This window comes from Sardina pilchardus, chromosome 13 (genome assembly GCF_963854185.1).
Source record: "Sardina pilchardus chromosome 13, fSarPil1.1, whole genome shotgun sequence".
Lineage (NCBI taxonomy): Eukaryota > Metazoa > Chordata > Actinopteri > Clupeiformes > Clupeidae > Sardina > Sardina pilchardus.
This window is the reverse complement of record NC_085006.1, coordinates 3,342,825-3,359,338: the sequence shown is the minus strand read 5'-3', so window position 1 is coordinate 3,359,338 and position 16,514 is coordinate 3,342,825. Positions and strand designations below refer to the sequence as shown.

The 16,514-nt window shown below is 44.2% G+C and overlaps 1 long non-coding RNA gene across 1 annotated transcript; it reads left to right on the top strand.

The window, feature by feature from the left end:
- Positions 1-8,311: 8,311 nt before the first annotated feature.
- On the top strand, positions 8,312-11,353 carry LOC134099915 (uncharacterized). Its single transcript, XR_009941189.1, has 3 exons — positions 8,312-8,377; positions 8,865-9,075; positions 10,881-11,353. It is a non-coding gene; the product is annotated as an uncharacterized LOC134099915 (long non-coding RNA).
- The last annotated feature ends 5,161 nt before the right edge of the window (positions 11,354-16,514 follow it).

The following is a 16,514-nucleotide window of genomic DNA, read 5'->3' as shown; positions in this document are numbered from 1 at the left end:
TCCTCTCTCAGATAACACAATTGCCAGACGTATTGATGACATGTCTGCAGACATCGAAAGTGTGGTTTTGGAAAAGATCCGTATCAGTAAGAAATTTGCATTACAACTTGATGAGTCTACTGATATAAGTGGACATGCTCAACTCTTGGCCAATGTGCGTTTTGTGGATGGAGATGCAATCAGAGAAAACTTCCTATTTTGCAAGACATTGCCAGAAAGAACAACAGGAGAGGAAATTTTTCGGGTCACATCAGAGTATCTTGATAAAGGAGGACTTAAGTGGGAAAACTGCACGAGTGTCTGCTCTGATGGAGCTGCAGCCATGGTTGGGCGCACCAAAGGCTTTGTAAGCAGAGTGAAGGAAAGAAACCCGGGTGTGATTGTTACGCACTGTTTTTTACACCGTGAGGCCCTTGTAGCTAAGACTTTACCAGCAGAGCTAGTTCCTGTGTTGGATGATATTGTGCGCATGGTAAACTTTATAAAGTCACGACCTATGAAAAGTCGCATATTTGCCTCTGTGTGTGAGGAAATGGGAGCGGAGCATAAGACCTTGCTGTTTCATACGGAGGTCCGATGGTTGTCGCGCGGCAAGGTATTGGCCCGTGTGTATGAGCTGCGGGAGGAACTTAAAGTGTTTCTGACAAATGAGAGGTCCGATTACGCAAAGCTGCTCGCAAGTGATGAGTGGTGTGCACGGCTGGCATACCTGGCAGATATTTTTCATTATCTGAATGAACTGAACACACGAATGCAAGGCCGCAATGAAAATCTGCTTACAAGTACAGATAAAATAAATGGATTCCGTTCAAAGGTGCACCTCTGGCAACAACATGTGGAAAGTGGCAACCTTGAAATGTTCCCACTCACCAATACATGGCAAGATGTTAACACTGCTGCATTGTGTGAGATAATAGTTAAACATTTGAAAACTCTTGAGGAGAAGATGTCATGTTATTTCTCTTCAGCATCCACTGAAGGCCTTGACTGGGTTAGGGACCCATATAGCTCAGCATCAGTTGTTGGAAAGGACATGACTTTACAGGAGCAGGAGGAACTAACTGAACTGAGAGAAAATCGTGGTTTAAAGCAAAGCTTTGCTGATCTACCTTTGGACAGTTTTTGGTTGGCTACTGCCAAGGAGTTCCCCACTCTGGCAAACACATTGCTCCCATTTTCCACAACATATCTGTGTGAGGTGAGCTTTTCAAGCCTGACTGCTATAAAAACTAGAAGCAGAGAGAGACTGAGAGCTGTTGAGGAAGAGCTTTGTGTGTCTCTCTCTTCGATTCCCGCCAGGATATCAGCTCTGTGCTCATCCAAACAGGCCCAGGTTTCACACTGAGTGAATATAAATAATAAAAAAAATCTATTTCAATAAAATTTATTTTTATTTAAAATTTTCGGCTGGTGGTGTGCCTCAAGATTTTTTCAATGAAAAGATCAGTGAAAATGCGTGTAGCCTACGGTAGCCTACTGTTTGATATGGTACAGCATTACCTAGAGGCAAGTACACATAATAATAATATTAAAAAACGAACGTTAACAATTTTGCAATTTCAGAGGTTTTCGATCTATCAGACGAGTTACAGCAGGCTAACGTCACGAACTGAGTACGAGTCTGCGCAGTAGCCTACGATGGAAAGTAAACGGAATTTTGTTTCAGCCCCCTTCCATCGAGAACAACGGAGTCTGTTTGTCCATGGTCTAACCCTGCAGTCACACAGGCTACAAGAGACCGCGACAAATCTGCAGAGTAGGCTACCATTCATTTTCAACGGGAGTAGCCTAGACTTTTGCCAGAGACAAGCGACAATCTTGCTGCTGTCGCGAGCAAGGCGGGGCTAAAATAGACAAGCAGGCTATTTTATGCAAATGTTTAGCGAACTTGAAGCGACAAAGCGACTGCCAATCGGAGTGAGGGGACTGACCATTGGTCCGACATCCCGACATCCCATTCATCCGAAAATGAACCATTCAATAGAGATCCCATTAGTCCGACATCTCATTAGTCCGAAAAAAAGAGAACCATTGGTCCGACGTCCCATTAATCCGACCATACACATAGAGATGCATGGATGACTTGAAACTGAAAGATGCAAAATTCGCGGAAAGGAAGAGACGTCTTTTTTTGCAGCATCGTGTGTCTAACAACAGGTGGAAATGTGCCTGTTGTAACAATCAACCTTTTACCTTTGGCTGTGTTAATAAACGCACAAGGTTTTTTTTTTAATGGCTAAAAATGAATGGCAATAAACAGATCATTCTGAGAATGAAGTAGGCTACAACGTAGACACATCTGAGTGCGTCTCTTGATTATAACAATGAAACAATGTTGCTTTCTTCGGTTTAACAGTAGCCTAAAGGAAGACGCACCTAGCAATAACCCAGGTCGTGCACAGCGGCGCTTTATATCGACACACAATTAAATGTCCCAAACAATCCCAAGCGTTGCAATTCCCCCTCTCATTCAGTCCCGAAAATAAAACTAAAACTCTAAACTAAACGAAAGATGTCCTGTTTGCCAGGCGCACAAGTATTTGCCACGCGCACAAAAGTCAATAATCCAATCCAGGAAAACGAAAGGGCCGCTGCCGACAAAACGTCCCGCGATGTAGCAAACAAAAAAATATAATGCTCAGAGTCTCTCTGCTAGAGCTATCAATATGAAAACACAAAAAAGCAATCGATCTCACCAAATCTGGTGAATGCACCAGCAGTCCGCGAAGACTTTTTCTCTTCGTGCGTCCTCTGTTTGGTAATGCACCGGTCCAAACTGCGCACAGCGTTTAACTAATGTGAAAATACGTTTACTCTGTAGTCTTTTATTGTTGTTAGTTTCAAACTCGGAGGAAAACATTTAAAAACACTAGTTGCCGCAGCACTGAGCTGGCTAGGCCTACTGGCGCCACAGATTCAAAATATCACACACGCACTTGCAACCCTCTTCAGACCGCCCCCATCACCTAGCGCATTCGGGTAAGGTGCGCGTGTATAAAAAAATACATATGTACATCAGAGGAGGCTCCTCCATTGAGGAAAGGGAGGAACAACCTCCCTAAAACTTCAGGGATTTTTTTTTTTTTTTTTTTTTTTTTTTAATTTATCTGATAAATTATTCTTAATATTACTATTTGGACACGTTGAATGAGCTAAAATCGTTCTCCTAGGTCAAAATGCCAACAGCACCCCCTATCGCAATTCAAAATTACTGTACGGAGGAGCTTCCTCCTCAGACCCCTCATTGAAGTCCATTATAAACTTCTCAGACCCCAGCGGCTCGTGAACCCCGTCGTTTTCAATGGGCAAGGGAGGAAGCTCCTCCGTTGGAGTGGGCGGGTCTAGCCAGAGGCTCTGGAATTTAGCGCCAACGGTGAACCAATAAGCAGCTAGCTCCTCTGGATTACACCGTGCAAGACCGTGATCTGCGTCCACAACGAGAAGAATATTATGTTGAACGGGAGGCTTGTTTTACATTGCTAATTGCTCGTGAAATAAAGACTACAATGGCATCAGAGGACGCATGTTTTTACTGAACAAACCATTTTACACATTCAATTACAGTGCAAAGGTTAGGATCAAAGCAGCAGGAAGACCAGTTCCAAAAATCCATATTCCAAAAAAAGATGGTAATGCTAAATCTAGTGTAGTGAATGCTACATGGTATGACAAATACTCGTGGCTAACTGGTAGCACAGAAAACAGTCGGCTATAGAGCTCCCCAGTCCCGCCCCTCCTCCGAGAGAGGTGCTTGTCCGGAAGTAAAATTCTCATTCATTTCTCCCATTGACTTCTGGAAAAATCCGGATATAAAGAGTTTTAGACCATGCCTTAGGCTAACCAGCTACGATGTTACTCATAAGCATATAACTTGTAATTTCGAGTGAAAAAATGAACAGAAAATGTAAAAAAAGCGAAAGGTACAAGACTGTGTACATATCTTAAATTCCTAGTTAGAGAACTCAAATCCCAGGATGCTTTGCAAACGTACACACATTTCCAACATTTGCAGCCTAACCATAGTTTAACATGGTTCCATATTAATCTGAGAAAAGAAGATGATTACTTCCTACCGTTTCCATTGAGTAAATTCAACCTTCAAGATGAGAAAACCGTTATTTTTCGGAAGACCACACATCGGTCCTGATCAGACCTGCAGCCATTTTAAGTTTTGAAGTTCCAGCGAGACGAAGCTGGACGATAGGCGCGGGAAAAGCTGAGTACATTTTGTTTGGCATTGCCATGGCAACGGCGATCTCTACCAATCAAAGGCTCTGCTTTCACCAGTTTTACACGGTAGGGTGTTGGGTAGTGTAGTACTCTCTCGTTAAATCGTGAATAAAACATTGTTTTCTCAAAAACAAGGTTGATGCCCCGTTAACTTTTGACATCTATATGAGCCGGTATAATCGCGTAGTCACATCGTAGCTGGTTTTACGTCTACCATGGACGGTTACGATTTTATGGCTTATTCTCCAGTTGTCAATGGAGAAATTGTATTGGATTTTTACTTCCGGACAAGGCTGTGGGCGGGACTGGGGAGCTCTATACTGCTGGCCTTGCCTGCTAATGGGGAAGTCACGAACGTGGACAGTTCAGGGATTTACTGACAATTTGGATATTTGGATAGCCAGGATAGGGCAACAAAACGCCAATTTGGAAATTTGGATAGGGCAACAAAACGCCACGATTTGTGTGATGAGCACATTGAAGCTGTAATCCGATTGTCATTGCAGGGCACAATGCCAATTGATCAGGTTATGGACGAAGGTGTGCGGTTGCAGACTGCACAGCATAATGCAAAGGTGCGCCAGAACAGGGAGACTGTGAAGCGTTTGATTAATGCTACTGCCTATCTGGGCATGCAAGAACTGTCTTTCAGGGGGGCATGACGAGGGGGCTGATTCAGACAACAATTTGTCACTATTTACAGGCATGTCTAAAACCATGCAAAACGATCTCATTTCGGCAATATCCAAAACGTATATTTTTCCTGACTTCCCAGAACTAGATTAACCCTCTGGAGTCTAAATCCCTCCCTGGGGATTTGAAAAACTGTTCCAAACACACATGTCAATCTTTGCTAGTTTTTTGTCCTAGAAACATATAAGTGACACCATAAACCTTTAATCAACTAGTTAAAAGAGAATGTATCAATGGCACTTTGTAAAAACAATAAAAGAAAACCCTAGGATTTCAGTCCTCTCACCTGCAGCAGGCCCATCCAAAAAGCCCATTCAACTTACAGTAATTTGCATTTGAAAGAGACACACACTAAGTGACCCATTAGTCTGACTTTTTTCCAATTTGTAGTAAAACTACATAACATTTTTAAATGTTCTTTTTACTTATATGGAGCCAACACCATTGTTTTCAAGGTTTAAACTTCAAAAGTCTTAGCTCGATATATATTTATAGTGTATTTTTATACCTTTGACCTTTAACCTTTGAAAATTGTTTTTTAAATAGTTGTGTTTACACTGAATTATTATAAAAAGTAATTTCATTACATCCACTTTACTCTCATATAATTATTTTGGAGGATCTCTTGAATATAACCATATGTGCCACTTTTGCATAGATGTTTTTAGTTAGATGAAAAACTTAAAAATCTCAAGGTATAGCTAGCTGCCTCAAAGTGCCTGAAAAGGCCCCGGACCTCCAAGTGTTAACGTTTGTATTTAGTAATTTAGCAGACACTTTTATCCAAAGTGACTTACATATGTCAATTATATAACAAAGATCATTGTCCCTGGAGCAATTTGAGGTTAAGTGCCTTGCTCAAGTGCATAACGGTGGTTTAAATGTCTGGGTAGGCGGCCTACATACTCTATTGTTCACATATGCCACCAATACCATCACAACCTCACATTTGCCACTAACACCGATCAAGTGCACCTTCCTTCCTCCCTTATTTTTATAACCACCAGCCGCCACTGATGTACATGTGCATATGTAACCATCGAGTGACATGACTGCCCTGGCTGGTTACTTCCGGGTAAGTTCTGTTTACATTTTAGCTGCTGCGTTCACTTCAACCTACGATTCACACACCTGTAGCCACTCTTACTTATGTGTGTCAGTATAAAACCCGGAAGTGACAGTCAAGGGTAGGCTCGTTTTCGTCTCATTTGGGTGTCTATCGGTGGGGAACAAGACCGGGATCCTGGTGTGAGGTATGTTGGTTGAACTATCTGTTTGTCTAACACGCTGATTAGGGATGGGCATCGATAACCGGTTCCGTCTTGGAACCGGGTTTAACTTATCAATTCCATCGACATCGTACGTCTTTTTTGTTATCGATTCCCTTAACGATTCCCTCAGCCTGCATGACGTCGGACCTTTTCCGGTTTTCCTGAAATTTTGTGTTACTACACGCCCTCTGCGACGACTCATACAACAAGTCAAATCGTGTAAGGGTAGTAATACCAGCAATATGTTAAAACATTTGTCCGTGAAGCATGGGATTAAGCTCCAAGAGTGTCATGTGTTTGACAGACTACGGAGGGGCTAACGTTGCCCGGTCCAGGGCTCCAGAGTGCATATGCGCCCAAAATGTTTAAGAGTGTGCCTGAAAATAATTCTAGGTGCACCTGACGCTGCTCGGGTGAAAGCATACGTTTCCTTCACAAGTTTTAATTGTAGACTATGCGTGCAACTTTGCCAAACTTAGTAACCCCCTTGGCCCGCTCTCTCTCCCTCTCCCTCTCTCGTGCGCGACACCCGCCCCTCGACATGCACATTCACAATCGTGAAAGCAATGACGCATAGAAGACAACTAGCGACATTTAATTAATTTCGGTTAGCATCATAGCGTAGGCTACTGAACAAATTTGATTCAAACTCTTGCATTCAAGTTGACTGATCATCTCAATGTTTTCCAACTCTAAGACTCAAAAGGGCCTGTCCCAAGGAGACAAAGTATTAGCCTACCTTGCAACTTAAACACACGTGGGGAAACTGAACAGTCCAACCAGTAGACTATAATAAGCTAGCCAACTATGCTACTTTGTTTACAATTTGAGGCTTCAAGCCGACAGCTGAATTAAAGAGGCAGAGTTGTAATATGAATAGTCATGAATGTCATGAATATCAGAAATGTCAGTAGTAGGCTATAGATTAGAATATATAAAGAATTATATTATATTATATAGGCTACACTGTAGGCTATACATCTTTATAATTCTTTATAAAGAATATGTAGCCTATATTATTGTGTTTTAAATAAAGACAAGCTTTTTCTACGCCTTGTTAAAAAATCATTCACATTATATGAAAGGAGAGCGATAAAAGGTGACCTTTTGGCGTTAACTCATTGGCTGCCAGCGATTTTCAGTGCAGAGCGCTCCATACTGCCAGACGTTTTACAGCATTTTGACTGTTTTTCCAAGATCCACCGAACGGTGAGCTTTATGACTATGTAAACACCGAAGGTACCAAATGAAAGAGTAGACTCTCTTCTTTCACCAGGAAAAAACGGCTTGTTTCTATCGTTTTCCGTTCTTTAGTAATCGTCAGTAGAACATGGGTTAGTTTTGCTAAAAACACCTGTTTTTGACCAAAACATGGAGAAAACGATCTTTTTGTGAAAATCAACTTTTTAATGTTAGCGTTTCAGTAGTAGTTCTATGTCAACCACGATTGCACTGTTATCTCGTCAGTCTCGTCAAGGTTGCTAGGGACTCTGATGGTCGCTAAAGACTCTGAACAGGATGCTAGACTTAGCAAGCTAGCACTAGCAAGGTTGTTGTTAGTCTATATCGCAATATCCAATGTAAATGGATCATACCGTTCACGTGTTTTCCATCCTTGATGTAAGAAGTAAGCATATTTATTCCCTGCATCGCGTGCAAACTAGATCCACTGTGGTCGATCTTCAGTGTTTTTGCTAGTTGTCTCTGCATGACTTGTGCACGCTAGGCAGATACTAATGATCCAAATGGCACTGTTGCCATCTAGAGGTTCGGATCGCTAGTGCAGTCTGTTTACAAGCCTGAAACTCTGCCAGATTGTTCCCAAGCCCACCCAGGAGCCCTCCCCATTGAAAACGGCAATTGACGTCTATAGACGTCAATGGCAGTCAACGTATGTGTCTAAATTGACGTTTAAAGACGTCAAAGGCAGTGAATGAGTTAAAGGCGATGCAATGAAAAATGTGGGTGCACCTACATTTTTTGGGAATCGATAAGAGAATTGATAAGGAATTGGATTGATAGGCAGAATCGATAATGCCATCGATATTGATAAAAACGTATCAATACCCATCCCTAACGCTGATGCAGGTCTTCACACTTTAATCTTATTTCTTAACAGTTGCCGGTTTTCCCCTTGTCTGTGTTTGGCTGTGGCGTGGGCATGCATCGCTAACAGGACAACGGTATTTTAAGATATTTTATTGTTTTCATGCTGTGTTCAGTTACTTGCCGTGATTTCAATGTTTAAATTGCTCTTTTTAGATTGCTGCTGTGTCCGAGGGCTACGAGTTTGTTTGTGCGTGCTTAATTATGTGCTAAGATACAGGTACGATGCATATGTCACCAACTTGCACACATTATAAAACCAGCGAACTAAGTATGCGTGTATGTTGTCGCTATGGGCTGACGCTAACGGTGTGTGTGTATATTCACAGGAGTTTGCCATTGCTGTTTTGCCTGCTTATTAGTTTTGTTTAGTTTCTTTTGTTTCTTTAGCACCTTGCAGCTGTATGCAAGGTGGTGTGTTGCCTACCGAGGTTTGAGTGGGCAATGAGAGAATTCAGACTGTATTAGGCCTATGCTTTCCTACTGCGCTCTGCTTCCGGGTACTGGCTGTCAAGTAGCTTGTGCAACTGATTTGTGGCTTACATTTCCCCCTTCTATCAACAGGAGCCGGTGAACGTGGTACCAGTGTTGTGGGGTTATTTGACGGGGGTTACTCTTCTGCACTGCTTGAGGTGAATTAGAAGTAGACCTAATGAGCACCTTCACATTTATTATGAATTGCTGTGTGTGTGCCTGTGTGTATGCGATGTGATTCTAGATATTGGAGCACTGGGAGTGATTTGCTGTGTTGACCTCCCCTCCCCCACTTCTCCAGGTAACTAGTCACTGGTCCAGCTCTCCATTAATGAAATTTAGTGTCATACAATTGTGACAGCCAGTACCTCGGTCTTGCCATTTACAATCTGTCTTATGCTTGTTTTAGATGCTTTTAACTAGAATATCGTATATTTGTGTAATAAAGCCATACTAATTAATGCTTTGTCTTTGGTGCCAGTTGATTTAATAAACATTGCCCATTCAATTGGAATGCACGTCTCTGCTTCATCTTTATACTATTCACCTGTATTGGGGAACCTTGAGCTAATTTTCAGTGCAGAGCGCTCCATACTGCCAGACGTTTTACAGCATTTTGACTGTTTTTCCAAGATCCACCGAACGGTGAGCTTTATGACTATGTAAACACCGAAGGTACCAAATGAAAGAGTAGACTCTCTTCTTTCACCAGGAAAAAACGGCTTGTTTCTATCGTTTTCCGTTCTTTAGTAATCGTCAGTAGAACATGGGTTAGTTTTGCTAAAAACACCTGTTTTTGACCAAAACATGGAGAAAACGATCTTTTTGTGAAAATCAACTTTTTAATGTTAGCGTTTCAGTAGTAGTTCTATGTCAACCACGATTGCACTGTTATCTCGTCAGTCTCGTCAAGGTTGCTAGGGACTCTGATGGTCGCTAAAGACTCTGAACAGGATGCTAGACTTAGCAAGCTAGCACTAGCAAGGTTGTTGTTAGTCTATATCGCAATATCCAATGTAAATGGATCATACCGTTCACGTGTTTTCCATCCTTGATGTAAGAAGTAAGCATATTTATTCCCTGCATCGCGTGCAAACTAGATCCACTGTGGTCGATCTTCAGTGTTTTTGCTAGTTGTCTCTGCATGACTTGTGCACGCTAGGCAGATACTAATGATCCAAATGGCACTGTTGCCATCTAGAGGTTCGGATCGCTAGTGCAGTCTGTTTACAAGCCTGAAACTCTGCCAGATTGTTCCCAAGCCCACCCAGGAGCCCTCCCCATTGAAAACGGCAATTGACGTCTATAGACGTCAATGGCAGTCAACGTATGTGTCTAAATTGACGTTTAAAGACGTCAAAGGCAGTGAATGAGTTAAAGGCGATGCAATGAAAAATGTGGGTGCACCTACATTTTTTGGGAATCGATAAGAGAATTGATAAGGAATTGGATTGATAGGCAGAATCGATAATGCCATCGATATTGATAAAAACGTATCAATACCCATCCCTAACGCTGATGCAGGTCTTCACACTTTAATCTTATTTCTTAACAGTTGCCGGTTTTCCCCTTGTCTGTGTTTGGCTGTGGCGTGGGCATGCATCGCTAACAGGACAACGGTATTTTAAGATATTTTATTGTTTTCATGCTGTGTTCAGTTACTTGCCGTGATTTCAATGTTTAAATTGCTCTTTTTAGATTGCTGCTGTGTCCGAGGGCTACGAGTTTGTTTGTGCGTGCTTAATTATGTGCTAAGATACAGGTACGATGCATATGTCACCAACTTGCACACATTATAAAACCAGCGAACTAAGTATGCGTGTATGTTGTCGCTATGGGCTGACGCTAACGGTGTGTGTGTATATTCACAGGAGTTTGCCATTGCTGTTTTGCCTGCTTATTAGTTTTGTTTAGTTTCTTTTGTTTCTTTAGCACCTTGCAGCTGTATGCAAGGTGGTGTGTTGCCTACCGAGGTTTGAGTGGGCAATGAGAGAATTCAGACTGTATTAGGCCTATGCTTTCCTACTGCGCTCTGCTTCCGGGTACTGGCTGTCAAGTAGCTTGTGCAACTGATTTGTGGCTTACATTTCCCCCTTCTATCAACAGGAGCCGGTGAACGTGGTACCAGTGTTGTGGGGTTATTTGACGGGGGTTACTCTTCTGCACTGCTTGAGGTGAATTAGAAGTAGACCTAATGAGCACCTTCACATTTATTATGAATTGCTGTGTGTGTGCCTGTGTGTATGCGATGTGATTCTAGATATTGGAGCACTGGGAGTGATTTGCTGTGTTGACCTCCCCTCCCCCACTTCTCCAGGTAACTAGTCACTGGTCCAGCTCTCCATTAATGAAATTTAGTGTCATACAATTGTGACAGCCAGTACCTCGGTCTTGCCATTTACAATCTGTCTTATGCTTGTTTTAGATGCTTTTAACTAGAATATCGTATATTTGTGTAATAAAGCCATACTAATTAATGCTTTGTCTTTGGTGCCAGTTGATTTAATAAACATTGCCCATTCAATTGGAATGCACGTCTCTGCTTCATCTTTATACTATTCACCTGTATTGGGGAACCTTGAGCTAACCGTAGTTTATACATCTTTAAGCCTACCTTACATTGCCAGACTTTGCAAAGATTTGTAAAAGATTTTTGAAAGACTACAGTCTCAGACCATCTCACATCTAAAGACAATTCATTGAGTTTTTAGTCACAGACTAGTCACAGGCCAGTCTCAGATTAGGATTTTGCAAAGACTGTGGTCACTATTTACAAGACTGCTGCTAGATTCCTTCAAATTATTTCCATCGTGCACTAGGCTATACGTCATCATCAACAGGAACTCACATGATAGGCTACTCATATCAAAGTAATTTTTTCGCGTTTCTGCAGCATTGTTTGATAGTGTGACATCACTAACAGATATAGAGTTGTTCTGTCACGTAGAATAGCCGACTAATAAATTATAAGAAATGAAATAACAAGTAATCATACAGGCTACAGCTGTCGCCTATTTTGCCCCTTCCGTTTTCGTGTTCGTCGACCGAGGTCACTATTGGTTTTTAATGTTCACGTCACTATTTGCATGAGCCACGACTGAAAAGACTTACGATAATATCAAACATGTTTGATATTGTCGTAACGGCAAAACTAGAAAAAGACTGACTCCGACGGACTTAAAACCGCTAAGATTGGCACCTTACACTAAACGATTTAGATGACGGGAGCGCGCCGAGATTCTAGTACAACTGGCAAGATTTCCGCCCGATTTTGGAAAAGTAGTCGCCGACTGTTAAAACAGACCAAAATCGTGCAATGTAAGCCAGCCTTAAGGTGCAAGGCCTTAGGTGGCGTAGTCTGGCATCTTGCCATAAACTGTAACATAGGGTTACAAACTGGCGTAGTCGGGCAGGATTGTATTGTTAACAGAGACGAGCATTCCAGATTGTGCCTCTTGTTGTGTATTTTTTTGTGTTTTTGTTTTGTGTTATTGGATTACTTTTATCAGCAGGCAAAACAGCAGTGGCACATCGGGGGACTCTCCAGGGCACCAGTTTGCAGATTCACCTTCCAGGCTGTGCAGTGGATTAACCTCTTTTCGTTCCCTTTGAGTGACCGGAGTCATGTCTGAGGAGGTACAGGGACTACAGGACATGGTTCAACAGCTGCAAGCTGAAAATGAACGCCTTAGGCAGAGCCGGACCCCTAACCAACCTGGCACTAGTGGCCAAAGGACTGATGGACTTTTGTCTAACCCTGTTACTGAACGGATGTTGTATATACCTAGAGAAAGGAAGTGTCCAATATTTCGGGGGAATTCTGGGATTGGGATTGAAGAATGGTTGGAGGAGGTAAAAGCTAGCATTAGGGCTAGACATTTGAGTGGGGTTGATGAAGCATATTTTATGTATGACCACCTAGAGGGGGAGGCGAAAGATGAAATTCGATATCGAGGCAAAACTGAAAAGGAGGACCCGGGTGAAATAACTTTGATTTTGAGGGAATTGTATGGTTGTGCTAAGTCATATGTTGAGCTTCAGGAGAGTTTCTTTTCGCGTAAACAGCTGGAGGGAGAATCTTTACAAGAATATTCACATGCCCTCTGTTCTTTGATGGATAAGGTAGTGCGATGTGCTCCTACTGCTGTACCAAATTCTGACGCACTGTTACGAGACCAGTTTATTGAATATGTGTACGAACCTGCGCTTCGTAGGGAGCTAAAGCGCCTGGTCCGCCAGTCCCCCCGCTTATCCATGCTCGACGTTCGGGCTGAAGCCATTCAGTGGGAACGGGAGGGTAGGCCCAGTGAGGGTGGGAGGGGGAGAAGTTACTCTGTCCCTTCACTGTGTGCGTTGCACTATTCAAGGCCCTCACATAACGTTGAGGTGGCCTCATCCGGTCAACCTAGTGTAGAATTTGCAGAACTTATGGAGATGCTATTGAAACAGCAACAGCAGATTAATCACCTTACCCAGAGTATTGCCTCCCTATCAGATCCACAGCGCCCCATGAGAGCCAGCCGCCCAAACACTGTTATCTGCCGCAGGTGTCAGCAACCGGGTCATTATGCACGGGAATGCAACAATGACCGTTTCGACTTATCACATCCTCGTTCCCAAGGCCAACACTACCTCTCAGCCACCGAGAAATTAGCCCCACCCAATGTACAGAGCCACACACTGGAGGGGGCCAGTCCTGGTTCCAGTCTGCCTACTCCGGTAAGCCAGTCCATTTCCTCTTTATTGGGTCAGTGTCCCACAGTAACCATCAAACTGGGGGGGATTGGTGTGGATTGCTTATTGGATACAGGGTCCATGGTATCAACTATACAGGAAGGCTTCTTTCGACAGTATTTGCAGGGCCAACTTAAAAATTGCAATTGGCTGCATTTACAAGCAGCCAATGGTCTTGCAATACCGTATGTGGGGTATGTTGAACTGGCAGTTGAAGTTTTGGGAAAATCTATACCAAAGAGAGGGTGGCTTGTGGTTAAGGATCCCCCCGTGTCATCCGGCCCCATTAGTACACCAGGGATACTGGGAATGAATGTAATAAGGGAGTGTTACTTTGAACTGTTCACTCAGCATGGCCCTGCTCTTTTTGACAGCCCAACAGCCTCCCAGGACACTAGACTATGGAGGGATGCCTTTCAGTTATGTCATCAGGCCCAGACTAAGCCCCCTTGCCACACTGGGTTGGCCAAGGTAAGAGGCCGCAAGGCCGTCTATATACCCGCAGGTTCAGTTAAGTTTGTTGCAACAACATGTGCCCAGCAGTTGGGCAAGACCCAAGGAGTGGTGTTGCTTGAGCCCCTTAGTACCCCTCAGCAGCTGCCCAGGGGATTAGTACCCCTCCCTGCATTGCTTAAAGTACATGACGGTACCGCTTATGTCCCCCTCTTAAATGTTACCAGCTTTAGGGCTGTGCTCCGTCCACGCTGCCCAGTGGGTATACTGTCACTGGCCCAGATAGTTGGTCTGCCCCCAGGGGTCACAGAGAGGGTGGAACCATTAAATCCTGTCACAGGGAGGGGGGATACTATTGGTAGACTAACAGTTCCTGTTTATACGCAAACTGGCCATTGTCCTACGATTCTGGAACAAATTAATGGGCTAGACTTAAGTACACTGTCGCAAACAGAGCAGGAGAAGGTTAGAGGGTTACTCTGCCAATACTCGTCTGTGTTTTCCACATCTGAGGGTGATCTAGGTTGCACTAATCTCCTATCGCATGACATTCCCTTGATTGATGACAGGCCCATACGGCAAAGGTTTAGACGCATCCCCCCCTCAGACTACGAGTCCGTAAAGGCCCATATACGACAGTTGTTAGACAACCACATTATCCGGGAGAGCTGTAGTCCCTTTGCCTCTCCCATTGTTCTGGTCAAGAAGAAGGACGGCAGCCTTCGAATGTGTGTCGACTACCGGCAACTAAACAGTCGAACCCGCAGAGATGCCTTCCCCCTGCCCCGAATTGAAGAGACTCTGATTCCCTGTCCGGAGCCCAGTGGTTTACAACCATCGACTTATCCAGTGGATACCACCAAATCCCAGTCACTGAAAGAGACCGCCCTAAAACAGCCTTTTGCACCCCCTTTGGGTTATTTGAATTCAACAGAATGCCTTTTGGGTTGTGTAACGCACCCGGCACGTTCCAGCGGCTTATGGAGCGGATATTTGGAGATCAGAACGGGCAGTCATTATGGCTGTACCTGGATGACATCATAATATTTTCCTCCGATGCCGACGAACATCTTAAGCGCCTGGAACTGGTGCTGAGCCGTTTACAAAAAGAGGGCATCAAGGCGAAATTGGAGAAGTGCTGTTTTCTTCAAAAACGGGTCCGTTATCTGGGTCACTTAATATCTGGAAAAGGTGTCTCGACAGATCCAGAGAAGGTGGCTGCAGTAGCCAACTGGCCCCGGCCACGAAACACCCAAGAGTTGCGATCTTTCCTCGGTTTTACCAGCTATTATCGCCGCTTTGTCCAAGGATTTGCAGAGTTGGCAGCACCTTTACATCGTATAGTGGCTGAACAAGGAGGAGGCAAGGGTCGGAAAGGACATCGGGCAAGCTTAGAAACGGTCTGGTCTGAAGAGTGTGAACAGAGCTTCCAGGAGATGAAGGTAAAACTAGTCCACTCCCCAACCTTAGCTTTTGCTAACTTTTCCCTCCCATTCATTGTAGAAGTAGATGCTAGTCACCATGGTCTGGGAGCTGTACTCTCGCAGGAGCAAGGCGGGAGGGTGCGTCCGGTGGCATATGCCAGTCGGAGCCTTAACCCGGCGGAGCGGAAGTACAGCTCTATGAAGCTTGAATTTCTAGGGTTGAAGTGGGCACTGACCGACAAGTTTCGTGAGTATTTGTGGGGACAACAGTGTGTGGTATGGACTGATAATAACCCATTAAGCCACCTCAACTCTGCTAAACTAGGGGCTACAGAACAGAGGTGGGTTGCAGAACTAGCAGCTTTTAACTTTTCTGTTCGTTACAGACCTGGCAGAACTAACCAGAACGCTGACGCCCTGTCCCGACAACGAGACCTTTACAGACGCGACGGCAGCTGTCTTCCCAGGAATCGTCCTGCCAGCACCTCTACAGGAGGCCATCGGAGAAAGTGTACAGCCGGTGACTCAGGCAGCCATAACAGTCCTTCCAGGTCGTTCCCCCACTGACCTGAGGAAGCTTCAGGAGACTGACCCGACCATTGGCGCCTTCCTCCCCTTCTGGCAAATGAGCCGGGTGCCAAGCCGGATGGAACGGGAGGGGCTTTCCGCAGACGTACAAGGACTGCTACGGGAGTGGGGTCGGATAACGGTGGTAGACAACCTCCTATATCGTAAGATTTTAAGAACTGATGGGGGGGAGGAGTGTCTGCAACTACTGCTTCCTGAGTGCCTGAGGGATGAAGTCTTGCACCAGCTCCATGATGCGCAGGGACATCAAGGGAATGAACGGACGGTGGAACTTGTCCGACAGAGGTGTTTCTGGCCAGGTATGGCGAAAGACATTAAGCAGTATTGCCAACAGTGTACACGGTGTACCCTAGCTAAAATATCGCAGCCACAGAGTAGGGCTCCCATGGGCCACCTGCTGGCAACTAGGCCTAATGAAGTATTAGCCATAGACTTCTCGTACCTAGAACCTTCCAGGGATGGGGTAGAACAAGTATTGGTATTAACTGATGTATTTACCAAGTTTACTCAGGCCATACCGACCCGGGACCAGCGGGCACCC